The sequence below is a fragment of the Cryptomeria japonica genome, chromosome 10, assembly GCF_030272615.1.
Source record: "Cryptomeria japonica chromosome 10, Sugi_1.0, whole genome shotgun sequence".
In the NCBI taxonomy this organism is placed as follows: domain Eukaryota; kingdom Viridiplantae; phylum Streptophyta; class Pinopsida; order Cupressales; family Cupressaceae; genus Cryptomeria; species Cryptomeria japonica.
The window spans coordinates 244664735-244686490 of record NC_081414.1 but is presented as its reverse complement, the minus strand read 5'-3'; the positions used below and the strand labels follow the sequence as shown (position 1 = coordinate 244686490).

Sequence of the window (21756 nt, the reverse complement as noted above, 5' to 3'; positions counted from 1 at the left end):
ATTATCCAGCATGCTTAAAGAAAATGTAAAGCTCATTTGTCTGTTGAAGAAAAAGAAAGTTGCATGCTTAAGAATATGAGAAACAAAGAGCATTTGAACTATTCAATCTAAACCTGTTTACCAATTGCACAAAGAAAAGGCATTCTTACCAGTGTGTCTTTGTAAAATGCACTCATGCATTGGCATCTACTTCGTCAAATGTCTGTAAATGCATGAGAGGACTAACTTACATGCACTGCTATTTCTCCTTAGATATTTCATTAAGACATTTTTATTAAAAGGGTTGAAACATTGAAATAATGGATTGTATAGGGTCTTCATCTAGTCTTGTTCATAATGGAATAGTTGATATACATGGTGTTGCTGACTCAGTTAATCTTGTTCCAGAATTTTGGCACAGATTCAACTTGTTTCCTTATTTAAACAGAAAATCAATAACTAATTGAACAAGAAATATTCAGTCATCAATGATAATTTTCCTAGCTATATTTTTTTAGGGCTTTTGGATATACTTGAATGTAAATAATTACTAGTCTGTTTGCCACTCCCAAGCAGAATGTTTGTCTTTGATTTTTGACACCTTATTTTTTATTTTATGCTGCACATTTTTAACTCTATAACTATCTACATTGCATTTACATGCATAACAATTGTCCGTGGAAACACACACCACCAACAAATTAAATACTTATAATTTGTTCTACGTGTAAATTTGAGGTTTGTCTTAAAAATAAATAAATGCCTTCTTCAAAGTCTTTGCCAGGCTAGACCTCAAATGACAACCATAGATGTTGATGTGAAAGCTCTCACACATGATATATATATATATATATATATATATATAGTTAATTCTCTAATGCCCTAGTTATCTGTCACCTATGCCCTATGGTGATCCCTACGAATTTTGGGTACCCAAACTCTTGTTATGCAGAAGTAGCTGAAAGTTTTTGTCAGTTCTTTCATGGGGAGTCATGCATTCTCTTACATTAGCAAGACTGAATACTCTATATCATCCACTAATGCCTGCCAAAAATAATTTTCAATAGTGAAATGTTAATTGTTGATCAATATTTTGCACAAACATTACAAAATGAAAAAAATCTTCAATTTTGAAAGTTAAATATACAAAATATTTTAGCAAGTATTTTATTTGTCTTGGGTTTATAAAAAATACTCTTAAATTTTAGTGACAATGTTTGAGGATATACTGTCTGAGATTCAATGATCATGTTTAGACTGTGTTGACAATGAATGGGATAGTTGACTCTGAATTCCATTACTGGAATTTAGAAGTTTATCCTTTCCTATGCAAAGGTTTCAGTGACCACATCTGAAATGAGCTGATGATGAATGAGTTAGCTCACTTCAAATGCCAAGACTAGAATTTACAAGAATTATATTTAGAAACTCTAATAAGATGGCAAGAGAGATTAATCATTCCAGTTGCTTGGGCCAGATGGTACAAGTAGAATTCCTAATACCACTTGTTAGTTTTATTTGTTTGGACTCAGATCATAGTAAATCAAGTGGCTATCTTGAAATGCCAATGCTGAAAGTTATAGCAATATATCCTAAACCATGTGTAACTTTTAGAGATGACAAGTAAGTCTGAATTCCAAGACCAAAACTTAAAGCAATACATCAAGAGACCTAAACAAACAAGAAAAATAGATCACTCCACGAGAAAGGCTATATCTTACAAGCAGTATTTATTTTACTATAGTTGTAAGGTATATTCATTACATTTAGGGCAAGTTGACAATGGATGAAATAGGTTGTTGCAAATGAAAAGTTAAAAACTTAAACACAGTATTGACCATTCTAGGTATAAGCTTTAGCTACTTGGTTTGGGAGCTAACCACATGAAATATAACCCAAGTCTAAATGCCATGACTAAAGCATACACAAAAGGATCAACAAAATATTAAAGAGGAATAATTTTGAAAATGGAAAAAAACTAACACATCAAGTAGTCTAACTGATGAACTAGTTACTTCTTTGTTTTTGGGGACTTTGTGACAGGCTACATTTGATCTTTGTCACTCCTGGTTTAGCATTGTTACAAGGATTAGGTTGGTTACAAAATTTCAATAAATGAAATTATGGTTGCAAAATCTTCTAGGAGCCCTTGTGGTCAAAAACTGAAAATTGTGAACAAATGAATGCCAATCAACAGCCAAAAAATTGGCATTTTTTTAATAAATAAATTAAAAGAACAATCCCATTTCACTAGGTTTAGAGCGCTACAGATGAGTAATCTATTGTGTATTGCATTATCTAATGGGAACACGAGCTTGACAATGATTCGAAGATGAAAGCACACATGTTAAAATTGGTTGGGTTGCCTTTTGGGTCTCAAAATATATGTATCTTGCAGAAGTTGTTATATTGCAAATTCATATATGCCACAAAAATATAGATGGATAAGTGTTATTTTTGGTACTCTGAAATAGAAGTTTAGATCTAGAATCGTAGAATGATAGGATGCATGTTGAGGCACAGATTACAGGTGAGGTCTCAGGACAGGTAACTGGCCAAGTGGTAGGACAATTGTTTGGGTTGGCACAACAAAATGGGAGCAATTCAATGATATCTATAAGGCCTACATCAAATTTGGACTACTTAAAAGTGTTGTGTATTGTCATGTTGCAGCAAAGCTGGCTATATTACCATGTGCAAATTTGGAGGACTTAAAAGTGTTGTGGACTGTCATGTTGCAGCTCTAGATTTGTCTGATCTCCTTGAGACCCTATATTTGTCATAAAAAGGCATGGACATATACAAAAGGCCAAGATATTGTGTGATCTTTCAGGCCTATCCAACATTAAGAAGAATTAAGAAAAAACACATCATATATTTTGCTTGATAAAAATTAAAAGCTATCAAACCTAGTCTAGTTTGAATTAGCCATTTTTGTCTGATTGGCCATTTTTGTATGTGATTTTTGGCAACAACTTGTCATGCCACATTTCTCCGTAAATAAGCTATGTGCTCTTTCATTTCTCTGCACTATCCACCCATCTCTTTGCATTGACATTGGAAACTGCTTTTCTTTGGGCTGGTACAACCACTTTTTTGCATGCACCATATAAATAGTCCATGTACCAGTTAGATGTACATGTCAGTTGTTCTAATGAACTCCTCAAGAACACCATTGAATTGAATTACCGCTAACACAATGCACTCTCAAGATTTTGTTGCTCTGCAACTCACTCCAAAAAAAACACGAACACAAAAACCTATCCGGCACTACAAATAAGGTGAATCTTCACTGGTTTTTCTACATCTTTCGTAATGTTTAACTTCAAATAGTTTAAGATGAATGATATGAAAGCATAAACCAAACCATTATATTTCCAATACACTAAAATAGATTGTAGAAGACAGAGTACTACTCACTATGGAAAAATAACATCGTAGAGAATGTGAACCTGCCAAAACTAATGTTTGTAAGGCATTTTATCTTAGATGTCTGAAAATACAGTTTTCAAATGCAACTACAACAATATCATATCATGTCTTCTGCTGTAAAGCAAATAATAATATAAGATTTGAATGCACAGATTTCCTTGATATTCTCAAAAATGTTCTACACTTTAGGTTTGTTATTGCAGCAATTTTTTATTGAATCAATTCATAAACCATGATTTGTTACCTGCAATGTCCTGCACATACGCTAAACTAAAAAATGAACGCTCAAATAGACACGTAGGTGTTAAAACTAAAAGCCAAAGGTAACCCCACACAAGTATTAAAAAACATGTGAGGGAAGGACCTTGCCAATAGTGTAAGCCAATGAAGACCATCAACTAAGGGAACACAAAAAACTCAGTATTTCAGTACAGATTGGAGGAGCCAAGGATAATATCACCATTTCTGGTACCAAGGTTTTGTTCTGATACTGTTGCACATGCATTCTGTAAACAACACAAAAAGCATTCTCTCATAACTTTTTAACTGTAAAATATGTTTTGATAGTGACAAAATTTGTATATAATAAAAACATGGTCAATGCCTTTTCTCAGATAATAATCAGCTCCCATACCTCAATGCTAATAAGAGCAGTAATGTTGGCTTGTTTTTCAAATTCAAGAAAAGCAGACAAGTTCATGTATTTCCCAACATTAGCTGCTGCAGGATTTCGATAAAGCTGATAATCTTTCTCATATTTATTATATATGTTCACTCCATAAATCAAGATGTTTTTATAGTGATATTGTGACAGTTGTAAGAATTAAAAAAAAGAGTAATACTCAATACAGGAATTTAAATTTATGTGCCTACTTTGGTTAAACAATCTTAAATACGTCTAATATTTATAGCCAAAATTTATATGTTTCTTGAGTTGTCATGAAGGGAAGGTTACAAATATCGAAACATTGTAGATTGCCACCTCAAACTTGAAACGTGCACTGGTAAATCCCTCTATCTTCAATTCTTGAAAATGGTAGTCCATAATTATCCAACTCAATAGAGCCTGCGTGCACATATATTGAATACCATCTTGATCACCTGCATTTACAAGTGCAACACATTTCACTTTCAATTTCACTTTCAATCTCATGGTTCCAGACGAAAAAAATCATGCAAAACAAAGTTAAAGAAACCCTCATCTAAAAAAGAGTTTGATCCAATTTCGTGTTTGATCCAATTTCAAAATATTTTTCCTAAATCATCACGTACAAATACTCTAAAACATAGATCTAGGTATCTGTGATGAGAAAATCTCAGTATTCTTGATATTAATTTAAAAGTAGTTATGCATTCTTTCCTAAGCAAAACATGTTGATAATTCATATACATCAAGCATAAAAAAATTTAATTAAGAAATACTATGGAGTGCCCTAAGCATAAATTCCTTACACCTGAAGAATATCTTAGACACGACTGACAATGGGTGGCTGAGGGGCCCCACTGCCAAGAAAAGAAAGGAAGCTAAGGGTGGGCTCGTGCTCATCCAGAAATAAATCTTCACGAACTCTGAAAGCCCCATGCACACAAACAATTGCCAATACAACCATGAGAGTTGATCTAATAATAGTAGAATAAAACCAAAGCCAGAAATGTCAGTATTGGTTCATTTTCTAGTATAATCAAGCTGAAATGAAACAACAGAAATAAAATGGAAAGGGACTTACCTCAAGATTCTCCCCAAATTGTATCAAAAACGTTGATAAGGAAAAATGGGCAAAGACAAAATGATCCTATGCACAAGTATTGCTTCAATCTATTTTTGATCATGATAGCACAAAGACAAGGCACATGGATTGCTTTCAAGTGCCACCTAGCCAACATGATTAGTTACCTGCAGCCTCCTGCACATTTGCTAAACCCCAAAAATGAAAGCTCCAAGACGCCTTTTTTATCGGCCAACTGTTTGGATAGTCGTGCATTCTCTCGCATGGTGAAATGTGAACCTCTGTATCTTCCAATAAAAAACTAACAAAATCACTTTTAATAGTCCATAATTAAAATTTGACAAACAACCGCTAAAGCCCGATCACATTTCTATAAGGAATATTTAATTAAAATTTTGCAAAAGAAAAATTAAGCGATGCTATTGGCTGTAAGGAACATGTTTAATAATTGTTTACCAAAAACCCTCGCCAATAGTTCCATGCAGGGCAAGAACTAATAAAATATGGGTTTCAGTAAACTAGTGTAAACCTTGGTTAGATATTAGGCTAAAGGAATCGTAAGCTATGCATTTTGTATTTTTCATAAATGGTACTATCTGATATTGTGACAACGCTGATAGAAGCCCTAAGAAAATTCTCCCTTCCGATTGCTTTTAGTAGTTGGTTTTTTCCATAGAAAGATAGTCATTAAGCTTAAACATTTTCCTCCAGAATCGATTCCAACAACAAAAGCAAACAAAGAGACATGGAGACAGCGGCTCTGTTAGCACTAGAATAGTTTGACATAATGCCTTGGAGAAATATGATATTCAAAGAAATGCACAAAAAATTCAAGCAAATGCAATGGACATGCGTAAATCCAAACTCACTGTTGCCAGCATCCAGCATGTTTGTACCGAAATGGGAACTTTTGAACAAGGAATAGACTTACATCAAACTGTTATGGAAAGGAGTATTTTGTGATCTTCTCTATGCATGCAATCTGTGGAAGCACAGACAAGGCATGTAGCCTATTTAGCCAAATACATGTGGAAGCACAAACAAGGCACGTGGACTACATAACAGATGGAATCCATATATAATGCACAGGAAGGTGAACATCTATTACCTTATATAATTAACTTAGTATTAGTGTTATATAAGCGTTATTAATTATTTATTATAATACATATTAAATTGCATAATAATTATAATATTATATTTAGTATATTACTAATAATTATAATCATGTCTCACTTATTATAACACCAATATAATACATTATAAATATAATAGAATAAAATTATAATGTAATATATGAACATGAATTATTTTACAATGAGATATAATATAATTAATTATTATAACACTAGTATAATATATTATATAATATAAATTTTTGAATTAAAGCTAAAGTATCAAAAAATTACATCATCACCATGTTAGTTCATGAGTCTCAATAACAGGAGGTAAGCCAAAATATACATCATGTCCAGATCTGAGATGCTACATACCCAAATTATTTACAAAGGAGATATATCATGATTACAAACTTATAAATCGAGGAAGAGCCAATAACCAAAAAAGGATAAAGAGTTAGAGATCCTAGTTAATCAAAATATATATCATTATCAGGTAGACTGTTGTTTCCAATTGGCGGATTCCAGCCAGTCCATCCTCGTTCACCTTCCATCCATACTTCAATCAGCATGTTAACAATTTGTTCAACATGTGGATGAGTAATGTGTGTTCGGATTCGGTCTTCTCCTCCTCGGATAGCATCCATCTATATAATATAAATTTGATAATTAATATTATGTAATATATTACATTATATCTTCATCTTCCCTCTCTTCCCTTTCTATCTTTCCTACTATATTTATATCTTTATCTCTCCCTCTTTCTATGTCTATCTCTCTCCCTCTCTTCCTATCACTCCCTCTTTCTATACCTCTCTATTTCTCTATCCTTTGTATTTTTTTCTCCTCCCTCTCTATCTATTTTTACACATCTCTCTCGACCTCTCCATATCTATCCCTCATTCACATATTCACACTTCATGTTTCTCCCTCCCCATCTCTATATCTCTCACTCATACACATACACTCCCTATTTTTCCATGTATATATATACCACCCCTCTCTCTCTTTTATTACTTGTCTCTATAACCTTCTCTCTCTCTCTCTCTCTCTCTCTCTCTCTCTCTCTCTCTCTCTCTCTCTCTCTCTCTCTCTATCTATCTATCTATCTATCTATCTATCTATATATCCCTCTTTACCTCTCTTTATATATTACTTTGTATATCTTTATCCTTTAATCTCTTCATTTCCCCCTCTCTACCTCTCTTCATATATCACTTTCTATATCGTTATCATTGTACCTCTTTATCTCCTCTTGTCCCATTGTCTCAATCTTTCTATCTCCATCTCTCTCTCTCCATCTCTCTCCATCTTCATACATCTCTCTATTACTTATCTCTATCATTTTATTTCTCTTTGACTCTTATACCCTTTATCTCTATCACCCTATCTCTCCCTCCCTTCTCTATCTATATCTCAATATCTTTGCCTCACTTTCTTATTCATTGCATCTCTTTTTCTCTATAGCTCTCTATTTCACTCTCTCTCTCTCTCTCTCTCTCTCTCTCTCTCTCTCTCTCTCTCTCTCTCTCTCTCTCTCTCTCTCTCTCCATATCTTATATCTCTATCTCTTTATATCACCCTTTAGCTATATCTCCCTCTCCCCTCTTCTCTCTCCCTATACATCTCTATGTCTCTGTCTCTGTCTCTTTGTTTATCTCTACTTCTCTCTATTTTCCTATTTATATTTCCCTCCCTCCATCTCTATTTGTTTATCTCTACTTCTCTTGATTTTTTTATTTATCTTTCCCTCCCTCCATCTCTATTTTGATTATCCTTATAATTTAGAGTTTTTTTCAATCATGTTTGGATCCGTGTTAGTTGATGAATAGTTGATTGAAGCTATCAATTCTCTATTGAGACCTTTTTGGCATAAACAACATCATTTTCTAAGTTTCTTATTAGTTGACCTCATGTACTACACCAATATATGTAATAAATAGACCACTTTTTTCCTATTATTCTTTCCACATATGTTCTGTGTACCCATTGCAGACTAAGGTGCAATTGCTAGTTGTAATATATTGCAGGAAGGAGAGTTAATAAAAAAATATCTGAGAAAGTAGAGGCGTGCAAGCTGAAAATGACAGGAGGACTGGCTGTCGTTAATATTGATAATCGTACTTGAACAGAAGTGAGAGTTTATTCAACACTGGTGAATTCAAGGATTGGACTTAACTAGACCCCATCAATCTGACATGTACTGCAACAAATAGCTCAATCTTCTCGATTTGAATTTGGATTTGAATCCAATCACAAAGCCTACGTACAAACTTAATAGAGGCAAAAGAATACAGATGGGAAGGCTGCATTAATGATGGCAGTGGTCTTGTCTTTACTTAGCTTTATTTGACTTGGGAGTTCCTTAGGTAGAAGGAGCGACCAGCTTGATGTGACTTATCTCTGGAACTACAGGGAACAGTGATCAAGAAGCTTCCACTAGATTTCTTGATGTCATCTACTCCCCGAGCCGTGGTTTTCTGGCGACTTTCAGAAAGTTTGGCGGTACACGCAACTATCTGATTGCTTCTAAAGATACAATGGTCTGCGGCTTCTAGCTTCTAAAAGCTGTTGCAATCTAAAAATTAGATAGTATGTTCTTGAATGGAAAGAGAATTCTTATTTGTTAGGGAAGAGTACCAATAAATATAAAAAAAAATTGTCAGCACATAAATATTTATTTTAACATCAATACATGTTTACAAATGATTTAGTAGTTGACAACCAAAAAAGTTAAAAAAAAATTGTGGTACATTTCTTATTTTAATACAAAACAATTTGCACAAATAATAAACATTTTTATATTTTTTAAAATTTAATGTTTACATTTGCCACTTTAAATCAGCACATAAATATTTATTTTAACATCAATACATGTTTACAAATGATTTAGTAGTTGACAACAAAAAAGTAAAAAAAAAAACTGTGGTACATTTCTTATTTTAATACAAAACAACTTGCACAAATAATAAACATTTTTATATTTTTTAAAATTTAATGTTTACATTTGCCACTTTATGCAAGTGGCTAAAAAGTTCAAATGTACTTCAATTACAATTACATATGCACAACTATTGGGTCGCGGCTATTCTGGCTCCAAAACAGACCTTTCGTACAGCGTGTTAGTGACAGGTTAGTCAATCACGACCATTAAATGCAAAATCGACGGTGTAAAACGCGCGACTAACACGTGTGTTAGTCCCTCCGTACTGCCTTTTTGGAGCCAGAATAGATGCGTCCCAACTATTGGTGCATTACATGACATAAAAACAATCACCTTTAGACTTCTTAGACACGCAAGTGTACATTCTTCCAAATATCACTTCACAACTTCATGCATTAAATGGATTTGCATTTGGTACCTGTATTTGCAACAATTGGTGTAAGTCTCCCCAGTAACCAATAATTTGCATAAAATCCAATTAAAAAACCAAGTTTCAATCAAAGAATAGAAGAAAACTAAACAATTCAAAGCAATGGAGGATTGCATATTTAATATGACATGACTGACTATTTCCCACCAAAATTCAACTTTGAAAATAGCTAACTACCACAATCAAATGCATTGCACATTCAAATTATATTATAAGATAAAAATTTTCATGTCACTTTCATTACAATCCAATTCATTGCATATTCCTGAGCTTGCAAATACTCTATGCACATTCCTTATTCAAGGGCACTGCACATTCAGCTTGGTACACACAGAATAACTAAATTCCCTCTATAGCCAATGTTAAATGCTAGAAATCTTTCAATTGAAATTATACTGTTTTCAATAAACCAACATTTCTTTCAATATAGTCATTGTAAATAATATTAACAACCATATTGTATGTCCAATGATGGTTTATCTCCTTCGTAGCTGCACTATGCTTTGTCTATTGATGATTTCTTTGTATGTGGTTTATAGTTTCATTTCAATGCTCTCTTACAGTTTAATGTGCGTATATGATTATTGTGCATTAATAGTGTGAACTTTACTCCAATTTATTTGCTTCATTATAGTGTGAACTTGACTCCACTTTATTTTCTTCATTTTGCGATATAGGTTTCATTTCAATGCTCTATTACAGTTTAATAATAACGAAATCCTTACAGTATAATAATGACAAAATTCTCACAGAGAATGGCAAAAAACCAATGATTATCTATTTGTTTTATTCGAAACCCCTTCATTATTTATCATTTCATTTTATGGGTGTGATGTTAAATGGCATCTCTCTGTTTATAATGTCAAAACAATTACAGAGAATGCAAAAAAAATGATTATTGTTAATAATTATTCGAAACCCATTCATTATTTATCATTACAATAATGTGTATGTCTAATACTATTACTTACAGTGACTATAAGTTTTTTGTCCACACACATATATATGTGTGTGTATGTGTGTGTGTGTGTTATTGTTGACATATAACAACCTTCTCACATACACGTTATGGGCCACTTGGCACGAATTACCCCTAACTACATTGCCTTATAAACTTTGGAAAATGAGTTTTTTGAGGCATTTTCATTGTTTGCTCTGCCTTCAATTTGTTAGTATACTCACTATAAATAATATTATTAGGCATACAATATATTACTTCTAATAAATTTTATATGAGAAATAGAACAACATCATTCAATTATTAGTCATTTGAGAAATGAATCTGCATCTTAATACTATATCAACAATATCTAGTTTTTAAGCACATCAAAGTTACATCTTTTACTCATGCATCTCGTGCTTCTAGTTTCTCTCCTTGTTATATAATGTTTCAAGTTCTGCACCTATGTGTGTGTGTGTGTGTATATACACACACACAACACCATTTTATTTTGTTGAAACATGTTCAATGATGTAATTGTTCACTATTTAATAGAATATCAGCAATATCCAATTTTCAATCACATCATAGTTACATAATTAACTCTTGCATGGTTGTTTCGAGTTCTCTGGCTATATGGTTATTGTCTATATTATTAGGCATACATAAATAGAGACATAATACCATTTTCTTTTGTTCAAAGTCGTTCAATGATGGATTTGTACTCATTGGTACCTACATAAATTGATCTGTTTTTCATCATTTATCTCAATGGCATTGAGAGTTTCATTTCAATGATCTGTCTTTGTATATATATTTATATAGGCACACATAGTTGCATTTTATCGTTGGTACCTTATCATTGTAGGTTCACTAAACATAATGGCACCAGGTAGAAAGGGAAACAAATGTGTTAGACCTCAAATAGTTAGAGTCACTCGTGGAGTGCACCTCCTTGATGAAGATAAATTTGTCCAAAATAAAAACCCAGTGACACTTGCTATAGATGACCATTCACCTAACAATGCAACTGATGTGGAAATTATTGTTGTACATGACCCTTCTACTGCAACTTGTAATCCTATTCCAAAAACACCTCAAGTACAGGTGGCCTCAAAGGTTCCCAAACTAAAATGGAGCATATTTGACATTAAAGAAGCAATATCATGCATATAAGATAAGCATATGTCTCTTAGAGGCACATCAATCAAGTATGGTATCCCCATTGTCTCTTTGAGGGAATGGCTGATGGGAACCGCAACCATGATTATGAGGGGTCCAAGCACCATTTTATCTGTAGAGGAGGAGGATGAATTTGTTTGATGGTACAAAGACATGGCTGAAATTGGCCATGGTCTCCAAATCAGTCAACTTCAATCAATTGTTGCCCACATTACCGAGAATAGGCCTAATCCATTAAAAAATGGGATTCCAGGGAAGTCATGGTGGGCGGGTTTTAGATGAAGGCACCCTGATCTAATGATGAGAACAACAGAAATAGTGGACTTCAATAGGGCTATTATGTTTTGACCTTGTATTGTTGCCTCTTTCTATGACAACTTGGAGTTAATGTACAACCTCAATCACTATGGTAGTAGTCAAATTTGGAATTGTGATGAGACTAGTGTGCAAGCTAGGAGGAATTGTGGACTGAGGGTGATAGCCAAATTGGGCCAGAGGTATGTACCACACCTAATTTCCAAGAGTAGAGAGTGGATTACTGTTTTGGCATGTGTTAGTGCATGTGGTTTCAACATTCTTGGATTTTATTTGTTCAAAGCTAAGAGGCATGTCTGAAACTACATTGCAAACTACGAGCCAGGAGCATGCATGGCAGTCCAAGAACATGCATGGATGACAAAGGAGTTGTTCCTAAATTGGTTGGAACATTTTGCACGTTTAGTCCCTGGTGGAGTTTCACCCTACGTAGGGCCCTGCTTATCTTCAACGGTCATAGCAGCCATGTAGCCTTCAAGACAATTAAAGAATCAATACAGATAGGTATAGATTTGGTAACCCTTCCTGCTCATACAAGCCACAAACTACAACCACTTGATGTTTATGTATTCTCACATTTCAAAAATTATTTCAAACAACAAAGGAGTATATGGATGTCAAAGTACCCAAAATTTAAAATTGGAAGGGAAGAGTTGGCAACTCTTGCGAGCAAGGCCTTTGCCCAAGCATTAACACTGACTAATATAATCAGTGGCTTGCGTAGGACAGAGATTTGACCACTTAACTGATCCGCATTACAGAATGATATGAGGCCAAGTGAGGCATTTGAGGTTGTAGTTGATATACAACCAACTGTTGGAATAGAACATGATGCCACTTCAAGGGATGAAGAAACAAAGTATATGGCAACAAAAGCTTGCTTGTGGTTGGCTGGTTATAATGAGCAAGACATTAAAGATTTTGTAGAACGCCACAACGGAACACAAGCAACGGTTGAGGGTACAAGTTTGACACCATAAACTACCGAACTAGGTCTGCCCCCACAAACCAACCAACCAAATGAGGGTTCGAAAAGTACATCAGTAGGCATGTCTTTGCCAACACAAGTTTTCATACTAGACTAGACCCAAGAAGAAAGCAACTATGATGTAACCCTTTCCATGCTAAGTGTGCTAGAAATTGATCCAGTAGATGTGATACTTTAATTCACCAATGCAATCAACTAGGAGAAACAAGATGGTGCTGATTGTGAAGATGAAATTCACATAAGTGAAGACGAACTTGAGTTTGTGCCATGTACACAAGAGGATGGGCAGAAAGTGCCAAGGCAAATCACCAGATTCTTAAGACTTCCACTACAGAGAATGATTCAATCTTCATGTGGAGGTAGGAAAGGGGTGCTACGTCTTAGTAGCTAGTCACAAATCTTGACATCTGATGAGTACATTCAAAGGGAAATAGATAAATAGGATGAAAGGAAAAGACATGAGGAATTGGCAGAACGAAAGAAAAAATAGATGAGACAGAGGAAGGCACAACAGGAATCAGGAGCGGTAGAAAAGGAGACTATGGGGGTAGAAAAACATGCCAAAAAATTGCAAGATTCCCAAGAGAAGTTTAGTCAAAGACAAGAGAAGGAAAAGAAAGATGCAAAAGAAAAGCTTGAGAAGGAAAGGATGAAAGATGAAAAGGCATCCAATCATGAAAAGGGGATGAAAGATGTGGCCACAGTCACAAAACCTCTACCCATCCGACACCCAATTCTCATGAAAATGATGAACCTCTTGTCCCCAACCTTTGCAACTATTAATACTATGCAAGTCGGGACTGCACCTGGATCCTCAGACACCATGTAACTTCATGTTTAAAATAGGCATTGCTTATTCAAGTAGCAAGTTGCTTACAAACCCCTCCTAGCCAAGAAAACACTATTGTTGGGCTAGACCCTAGTAGGCCATAGTCTGTTGGGGTTGGATTTGTGACACCTCCTCCATTTAATACCCATTTGGATAATCGATCGAGTCTGTGATCAATTATATTTTGTGAGCCCTCCGAAGAGAAGATTTGAGTTTTGATATAACTATGATGTGATTATATAATGACATACTGCCATATTTTGTAATGTTTTCAGAACTCCATTGTTTTTAGATATCTCAGATGGATATTCCAATGAATTGATGGTGTTGTTATAAATCTCATATGTTTGTTTTTTCTGATGTGATATTTCTCATATATCAATTGAACTGATCTCGTATATTTCTCACTATCAAAAGAGGCCACATAAGTATTCAAATTGCTCACTATCAAAAAGGCCATATCAGTGGCATCTGATTATCCAGGTGCCACTGATATGTCCTCTTTTGATAGTGAGAAATTTGAACACTTATAAGTGTTCAAATTGTAGTCATCATATATAAATTGCACTCTCTAATATGTCTACTAGGTCATTGCATCTAAATGATAAAAGGAAGTGTCCTATTTGTAAAAAGACACCATACAAAGAACTATTTTCTAGTGCCTTACAAGATATCTTGTTAGCTGCCAAGTTTTTTTCTTGTTGGTAGTATCTACCAAAATATCTTTTAAGGCACTATAAAACAATTATTTGTCTGATTTTTTTTACAAATGGGGCACTTCCTTTTTATCAATTATATATATATATATATATGTACATAAATGTACATATACATATGTATATGTACATATATGTACATATACATATGTATATGTACATATATGTACATATACATATGTATATGTACATATATGTACATATACATATGTATATGTACATATATGTACATATACATATGTATATGTACATGTACATATACATATGTATATGTACATGTACATATATACATATATATATATATATATATATATATATATATATATATATATATATACATACATATATATATATATATATATATATACATATATATATATATATATATATACATACATATATATATATATATATATATATACATATATATATATATATATACATACATATATATATATATATATATATATATATATATATATATATATATATATATATATATAACATGAACACAACAACATAGGCATATAAATGTTGAAATTGAAACAAATTAAAGTCCAAAAAAGATATGATTGAAACATAAACAAATCAGAAATTGCATTGTCTAATAGATCATTGCCAAAGTAAAGTCCCACAAAGAGAAGATTGAAAGATAAACAATTCAAAAAATGCATTTTCTACTAGAATTTTTTCTAATGTGAACTAAGTGTGTTTCTTGTAGCCATATGAACTAAGTGAGAAATTTACACAAATTGAAACATAAACAATTTAGAAATTGAAACATAAACAATTCACAAATTGAAATATAAACAATTCACAAATTGCATTGTCTACTAGATCATTGCCAAAGTAAAGTCCCACAAAGAGAAGATTGAAAGATAAACAATTCACAAAATGCATTTTCTACTAGATTTTTTTCTAATGTAAACTAAGTGTTTTTCTTGCAGCCATATGAACTAAGTGAGGAATTTAAACAAATTGAAACATAAACAATTTAGAAATTGAAACATAAACAATTAACAAATTGAAACATAAACAAGTCACAAATTGCATTGTCTACTAGATCATTGCCAAAGTAAAGTCATATTGACTTTACCTAAGAGGAAGGCTTGTTGTCTTCGACATAGTGACTCCTTATCATGTTTGTAATTGCCTATCATAACAATCACAACAAAATGCAAAACAAACTAAAGTGTGTTAAGAAACACATTTAATAAAAAATGCATAACTACCTAAGATATCTACACAAATTAATTTAAAATGTAAGCATTAAAGGCATAATCTCCAAAGAATTGAAGTGTGTTAATAAACACATTTACATTGATATGATGATCTTCCACAAGTATGATTTTTCCCTCGATGCTTTAGCATGCTTGCAAAAAATAGTAATAATCAAGGGTAGCGTAAAGTTGTCACAATAAATCATCCATACATTATTGTATGCAAAACAACTTTTTGACTGTCTTTAACATTTGACAACATGTATACAATCCTTACGCATTCATACATACATATTCAAATACATAAGCACATACATATACATATCCACCTACATACATATGCACATGTACATAGAATTGGACATATGCACATATACATACATATGCATATGCATATATATAACATACATACATATTGCAAACAAATAGATACATAAGGAATGTTCAAAGAGAATTTGCAAAACTCAGATATATGCAATGAATTGGATTGTAATGAAAGTGACATGGAAAATTATGTCTTATAATATAATTCGAATATGCAATGCACTCGATTGTGGTATCTAGCTATTTTTAAATCTGAATTTTTGTTGGAAATAGTAGGTCATGTCATATTAAATATGCAGTCCTCCATTGCTTTGAATTGTTCTATTTTCTTTCAAGCTTTGAATTGTTCACACTATATATATGTAATTTGAAACAATGTAATGAGTCAAATTCACACTATAATGAAACAAATAATGTGGACTCAAGTTGACAATATAAGCCCTCAAGTGGACACTATAATGAAGCAGAGAAACTTGAATCAAGTTCACACTATAATGAGTCAAGTTCACACTATAATGAAGCAAATAATTTGGAGTCAAGTTCACACTATAATGAAGAAAATGAATTAGAGTCAAGTTCACACTATAAACCCTCAAGTTCACACTATAATGAAGCAAAGAAAGTGAAGTCAAGTTCACACTATAATGATTAAAAAACAAATCCATTTTTGCATGTACCAATGAGTACAAATCCATCATTGAAAACCTTTGAACAAAAACAAAATGCTATTGTGTGTGTGTGGACAATAACCATATATGTATATGTGTGTGTGTGTGGACAATAACCATATAGGCACATTAAATTGTAAGAGAGCATTGAAATGAAATCGTAAACCACATACAAAGAAATCATCAATATACAAAGCATAATACAGCTACGAAGGAGCATAAACCATCGTTGGACATCCAATATGGCTCTTAATATTATTTACAATGACTATATTAAAAGAAATGCCAGTTTACTGAAAACAATATAATTTAAATTGAAAGATTTATAACAGTTAACATTGACTACATAAGGAATTTATTTATTCAGTGTGTACCAATTTGAATGAGCGCCCTTGAATAAGGAATATGTTGTTGATTACAACAAATTATGTGGCTATATAGTTATTGTCCATATACATTTACACAAACAATAACCATATAGCCACAAAACTCGAAACAACCATCATTATAGAACATATTATGCTATTGTGTGTGTTTCGTCATGTATACATATACATGAATATATATATACACATACATATACATCTATATGTACATACATGTACACATGTATATATATACATATATGTATATGTGTGTATATATATGTATGTGTATACATAGATATGGACAATAACCATATAGGCACAGAACTTAAAACTATATATAAGATGGAGACAAACTAAAATCATGAGATGCAGGAGTAAAATATGTAACTGTGATGTGATTGAAAACTAGATATTGCTGATATTCTATTAGATATTGAATAATTCCATCATTGAAAATCTTTCAACAAAATAAAAATGCTACCGTGTGTGCCTGTATATATATATATATATATATATATATACATATATATGTGTATATATATATACATGTATGTATATATATATATATACATGTATATATATATATATACATATATGTATATATATATATATACATACATGTATATATATATATACATATATGTATATATATACATATATGTATATATATACATATATGTATATATATACATATATGTATATATATACATATATGTATATATATACATATATGTATATATATACATATATGTATATATATATATATATATGTATATATATATATATACATAGAGAGAGAGAGAGAGAGAGAGAGAGAGAGAGAGAGAGATGAAACCCTCAATACCATTGAGATAAATGATCAAAAAACAAATCAATTTCTACAGGTACCAATGAGTACAAATCCATCATTGAACATCTTTGAAAAAAATAAAACTAGATATTGCTGATATCGTATTAAAATATAGATTCATTTCTCAAATGACTAACAATTGAATGAGTGAGTATATTAACAAATTGAAGGCAAAGCAAACAATGAAAATGCCACAAAAAATCTTCATTTCCCAAATTTTTGAGGGCAATGTAGTTGGCTGTAATTTGTGCCAAGTGGCCCATATATATGTAAGTTGAAACAATGTAATGAGTCAAATTCACACTATAATGAAACAAATAATGTGGACTCAAGTTGACAATATAAGCCCTAAAGTGGACACTATAATGAAGCAAAGAAACTTGAATCAAGTTCACACTATAATGAGTCAAGTTCACACTATAATGAAGCAAATAATTTGGAGTCAAGTTCACACTATAATGAAGCAAATAATTTGGAGTCAAGTTCACACTATAATGAAGAAAATGAATTAGAGTCAAGTTCACACTATAAACCCTCAAGTTCACACTATAATGATTAAAAAACAAATCCATTTCTGCATGTACCAATGAGTACAAATCCATCATTGAAAGCCTTTGAACAAAAAAAAATGTTATTTTGTGTGTGTGTGTGTGTGTGGACAATAACCATATATGTATGTGTGTGTGTGTGGACAATAACCATATAGGCACATTAAACTGTAAGAGAGCATTGAAATGAAACCGTAAACCACATACAAAGAAATCATCAATATACAAAGCATAATACAACTACGAAGGAGCATAAACCATCATTGGACATCCAATATGGCTCTTAATATTATTTACAATGACTATATTGAAAGAAATGCTGGTTTACTGAAAAACAATATAATTTAAATTGAAAGATTTATAACAGTTAACATTGACTGCATAAGGAATTTATTTATTCAGTGTGTACCAATCTAAATGAGCGACCTTGAATAAGGAATATATTGTTGATTACAACAAATTTTGTGGCTATATAGTTATTGTCCATATACATTTACACATTTATACAAACAATAACCATATAGCCACAAAACTTGAAACAACCATCATTATAGAACATATTATGCTATTGTGTGTGTTTCCTCATCTATACATATACATGAATATATATACATATACATGTATATATATACACATGCATATACATCTATATGTACACACATGTATATATATATATGTGTGTGTGTGTGTGTGTGTGTGTGTGTGTGTTCATACATAGATATGGACAATAACCATATAGGTACATAACTTGAAACTGTATATAAGATGGAGACAAACTAAAATCATGAGATGCAGGAGTAAAATATGTAACTGTGATGTGATTGAAAACTAGATATTGCTGATATTCTATTAGATACTAAATAATTCCATCATTGAAAATCTTTCAACAAAATAAAAATGCTACCGTGTGTGCCTGTATATATATATATATATATATATATATATAGATAGATAGATAGATAGATAGATAGATAGATAGATAGAGAGAGAGAGAGAGAGAGAGAGAGAGAGAGAGAGAGAGAGAGAGAGAGAGATGAAACCCTCAATACCATTGAGATAAATGATGAAAAAATAAATCAATTTCTGCAGGTACCAGTGAGTACAAATCCATCATTGAAAATCTTTGAAAAAAATAAAATTAGATATTGCTGATATTGTATTAAGATGTAGATTCATTTCTCAAATGACTAATAATTGAATGAGTGGGTATATTAACAAATTAAAGGCAGAGCAAACAATGAAAATGCCACAAAAAATCTTCATTTCCCAAATTTTTGAGGGCAATGTTGTTGGCGGTAATTCGTGCCAAGTGGCCCATATATATGTAAGTTGAAAAAATGTAATGAGTCAAATTCACACTATAATGAAACAAATAATGTGGACTCAAGTTGACAATATAAGCCCTCAAGTGGACACTATAATGAAGCAGAGAAACTTGAATCAATTTCACACTATAATGAGTCAAGTTCACACTATAATTAAGGAAATAATTTGGAGTCAAGTTTACACTATAATGAAGAAAATGAATTAGAGTCAAGTTCAAACTATAAACCCTCAAGTTCACACTATAATGAAGCAAAGAAAGTGGAGTCAACTTCACACTATAATGATTAAAAAACAAATCCATTTCTGCATGTACCAATGAGTACAAATCCATCATTGAAAACCTTTGAACAAAAAAAAATGCTATTGTGTGTGTGTGTGTGGACAATAACCATATATGTATATGTGTGTGTGTGTGTGGACAATAACCATATAGGCACATTAAATTGTAAGAGAGCATTGAAATGAAACCGTAAACTGCATACAAAGAAATCATCAATATACAAAGCATAATACAGCTATGAAGGAGCATAAACCATCATTGGACATCCAATATGGCTCTTAATATTATTTACAATGACTATATTGAAAGAAATGCCGGTTTACTGAAAAACAATATAATTTAAATTGAAAGATTTATAACAGTTAACATTGACTGCATAAGGAATTTATTTATTCAGTGTGTACCAATCTAAATGAGCAACCTTGAATAAGGAATATATTGTTGATTACAACAAATTTTGTGGCTATATAGTTATTGTCCATATACATTTACACATTTATACAAACAATAACCATATAGCCACAAAACTCGAAACAACCATCATTATAGAACATATTATGCTATTGTGTGTGTTTCCTCATCTATACATATACATGAATATATATACATATACATGTATATATATACACATACATATACATCTATATGTGCATACATGTACACATGTATATATACATATACATATATGTATATGTATATGTGTGTATATATATCTATGTGTATACATAGATATGGACAATAACCATATAGTCACATAACTTGAAACTGTATATAAGATGGAGACAAACTAAAATCATGAGATGCAGGAGTAAAATATGTAATTGTGATGTGATTGAAAACTAGATATTGCTGATATTCTATTAGATACTGAATAATTCCATCATTGAAAATCTCTCAACAAAATAAAAATGCTACCGTGTGTGCCTGTATATATATATATATATATATATATATATATATATATATATATATATATATAGAGAGAGAGAGAGAGAGAGAGAGAGAGAGAGAGAGAGAGAGAGAGAGAGAGAGAGAGAGAGAGAGAGAGAGAGATGAAACCCTCAATACCATTGAGATAAATGATGAAAAAACAAATCAATTTCTGCAGGTACCAATGAGTACAAATCCATCATTGAACATCTTTGAAAAAATAAAACTAGATATTGTTGATATTGTATTAAGATATAGATTCATTTATCAAATGACTAACAATTGAATGAGTGAGTATATTAACAAATTGAAGGCAAAGCAAACAATGAAAATGCGACAAAAAATCTTCATTTCCCAAATTTTTGAGGGAAATGTAGTTGGCGGTAATTTGTGCCACGTGGCCCATATATATGTAAGTTGAAACAATGTAATGAGTCAAATTCACACTATAATGAAACAAATAATGTGGACTCAAGTTGACAATATAAGCCCTGAAGTGGACACTATAATGAAGCAAAGAAACTTGAATCAAGTTCACACTATAATGAGTCAAGTTCACACTATAATGAAGCAAATAATTTGGAGTCAAGTTCACACTATAATGAAGAAAATGAATTAGAGTCAAGTTCACACTATAAACCC

The 21756-nt window shown here is 32.0% G+C and overlaps 1 long non-coding RNA gene across 2 annotated transcripts; it reads right to left on the bottom strand.

Moving 5' to 3' along the window:
- Positions 1–4217: 4217 nt before the first annotated feature.
- On the bottom strand, positions 4218–6101 carry LOC131066575 (uncharacterized). 2 transcript variants are annotated; one of them, XR_009359204.1, is made up of 4 exons: positions 6008–6101; positions 5139–5419; positions 4866–4980; positions 4218–4512 (listed from the first exon to the last, which is right to left on the bottom strand). It is a non-coding gene; the product is annotated as an uncharacterized LOC131066575 (long non-coding RNA). The 2 variants fall into 2 exon arrangements; XR_009111692.2 differs by having other exon boundaries at positions 4220–4512; positions 5139–6087.
- Between the last annotated feature and the right edge of the window lie 15655 nt (positions 6102–21756).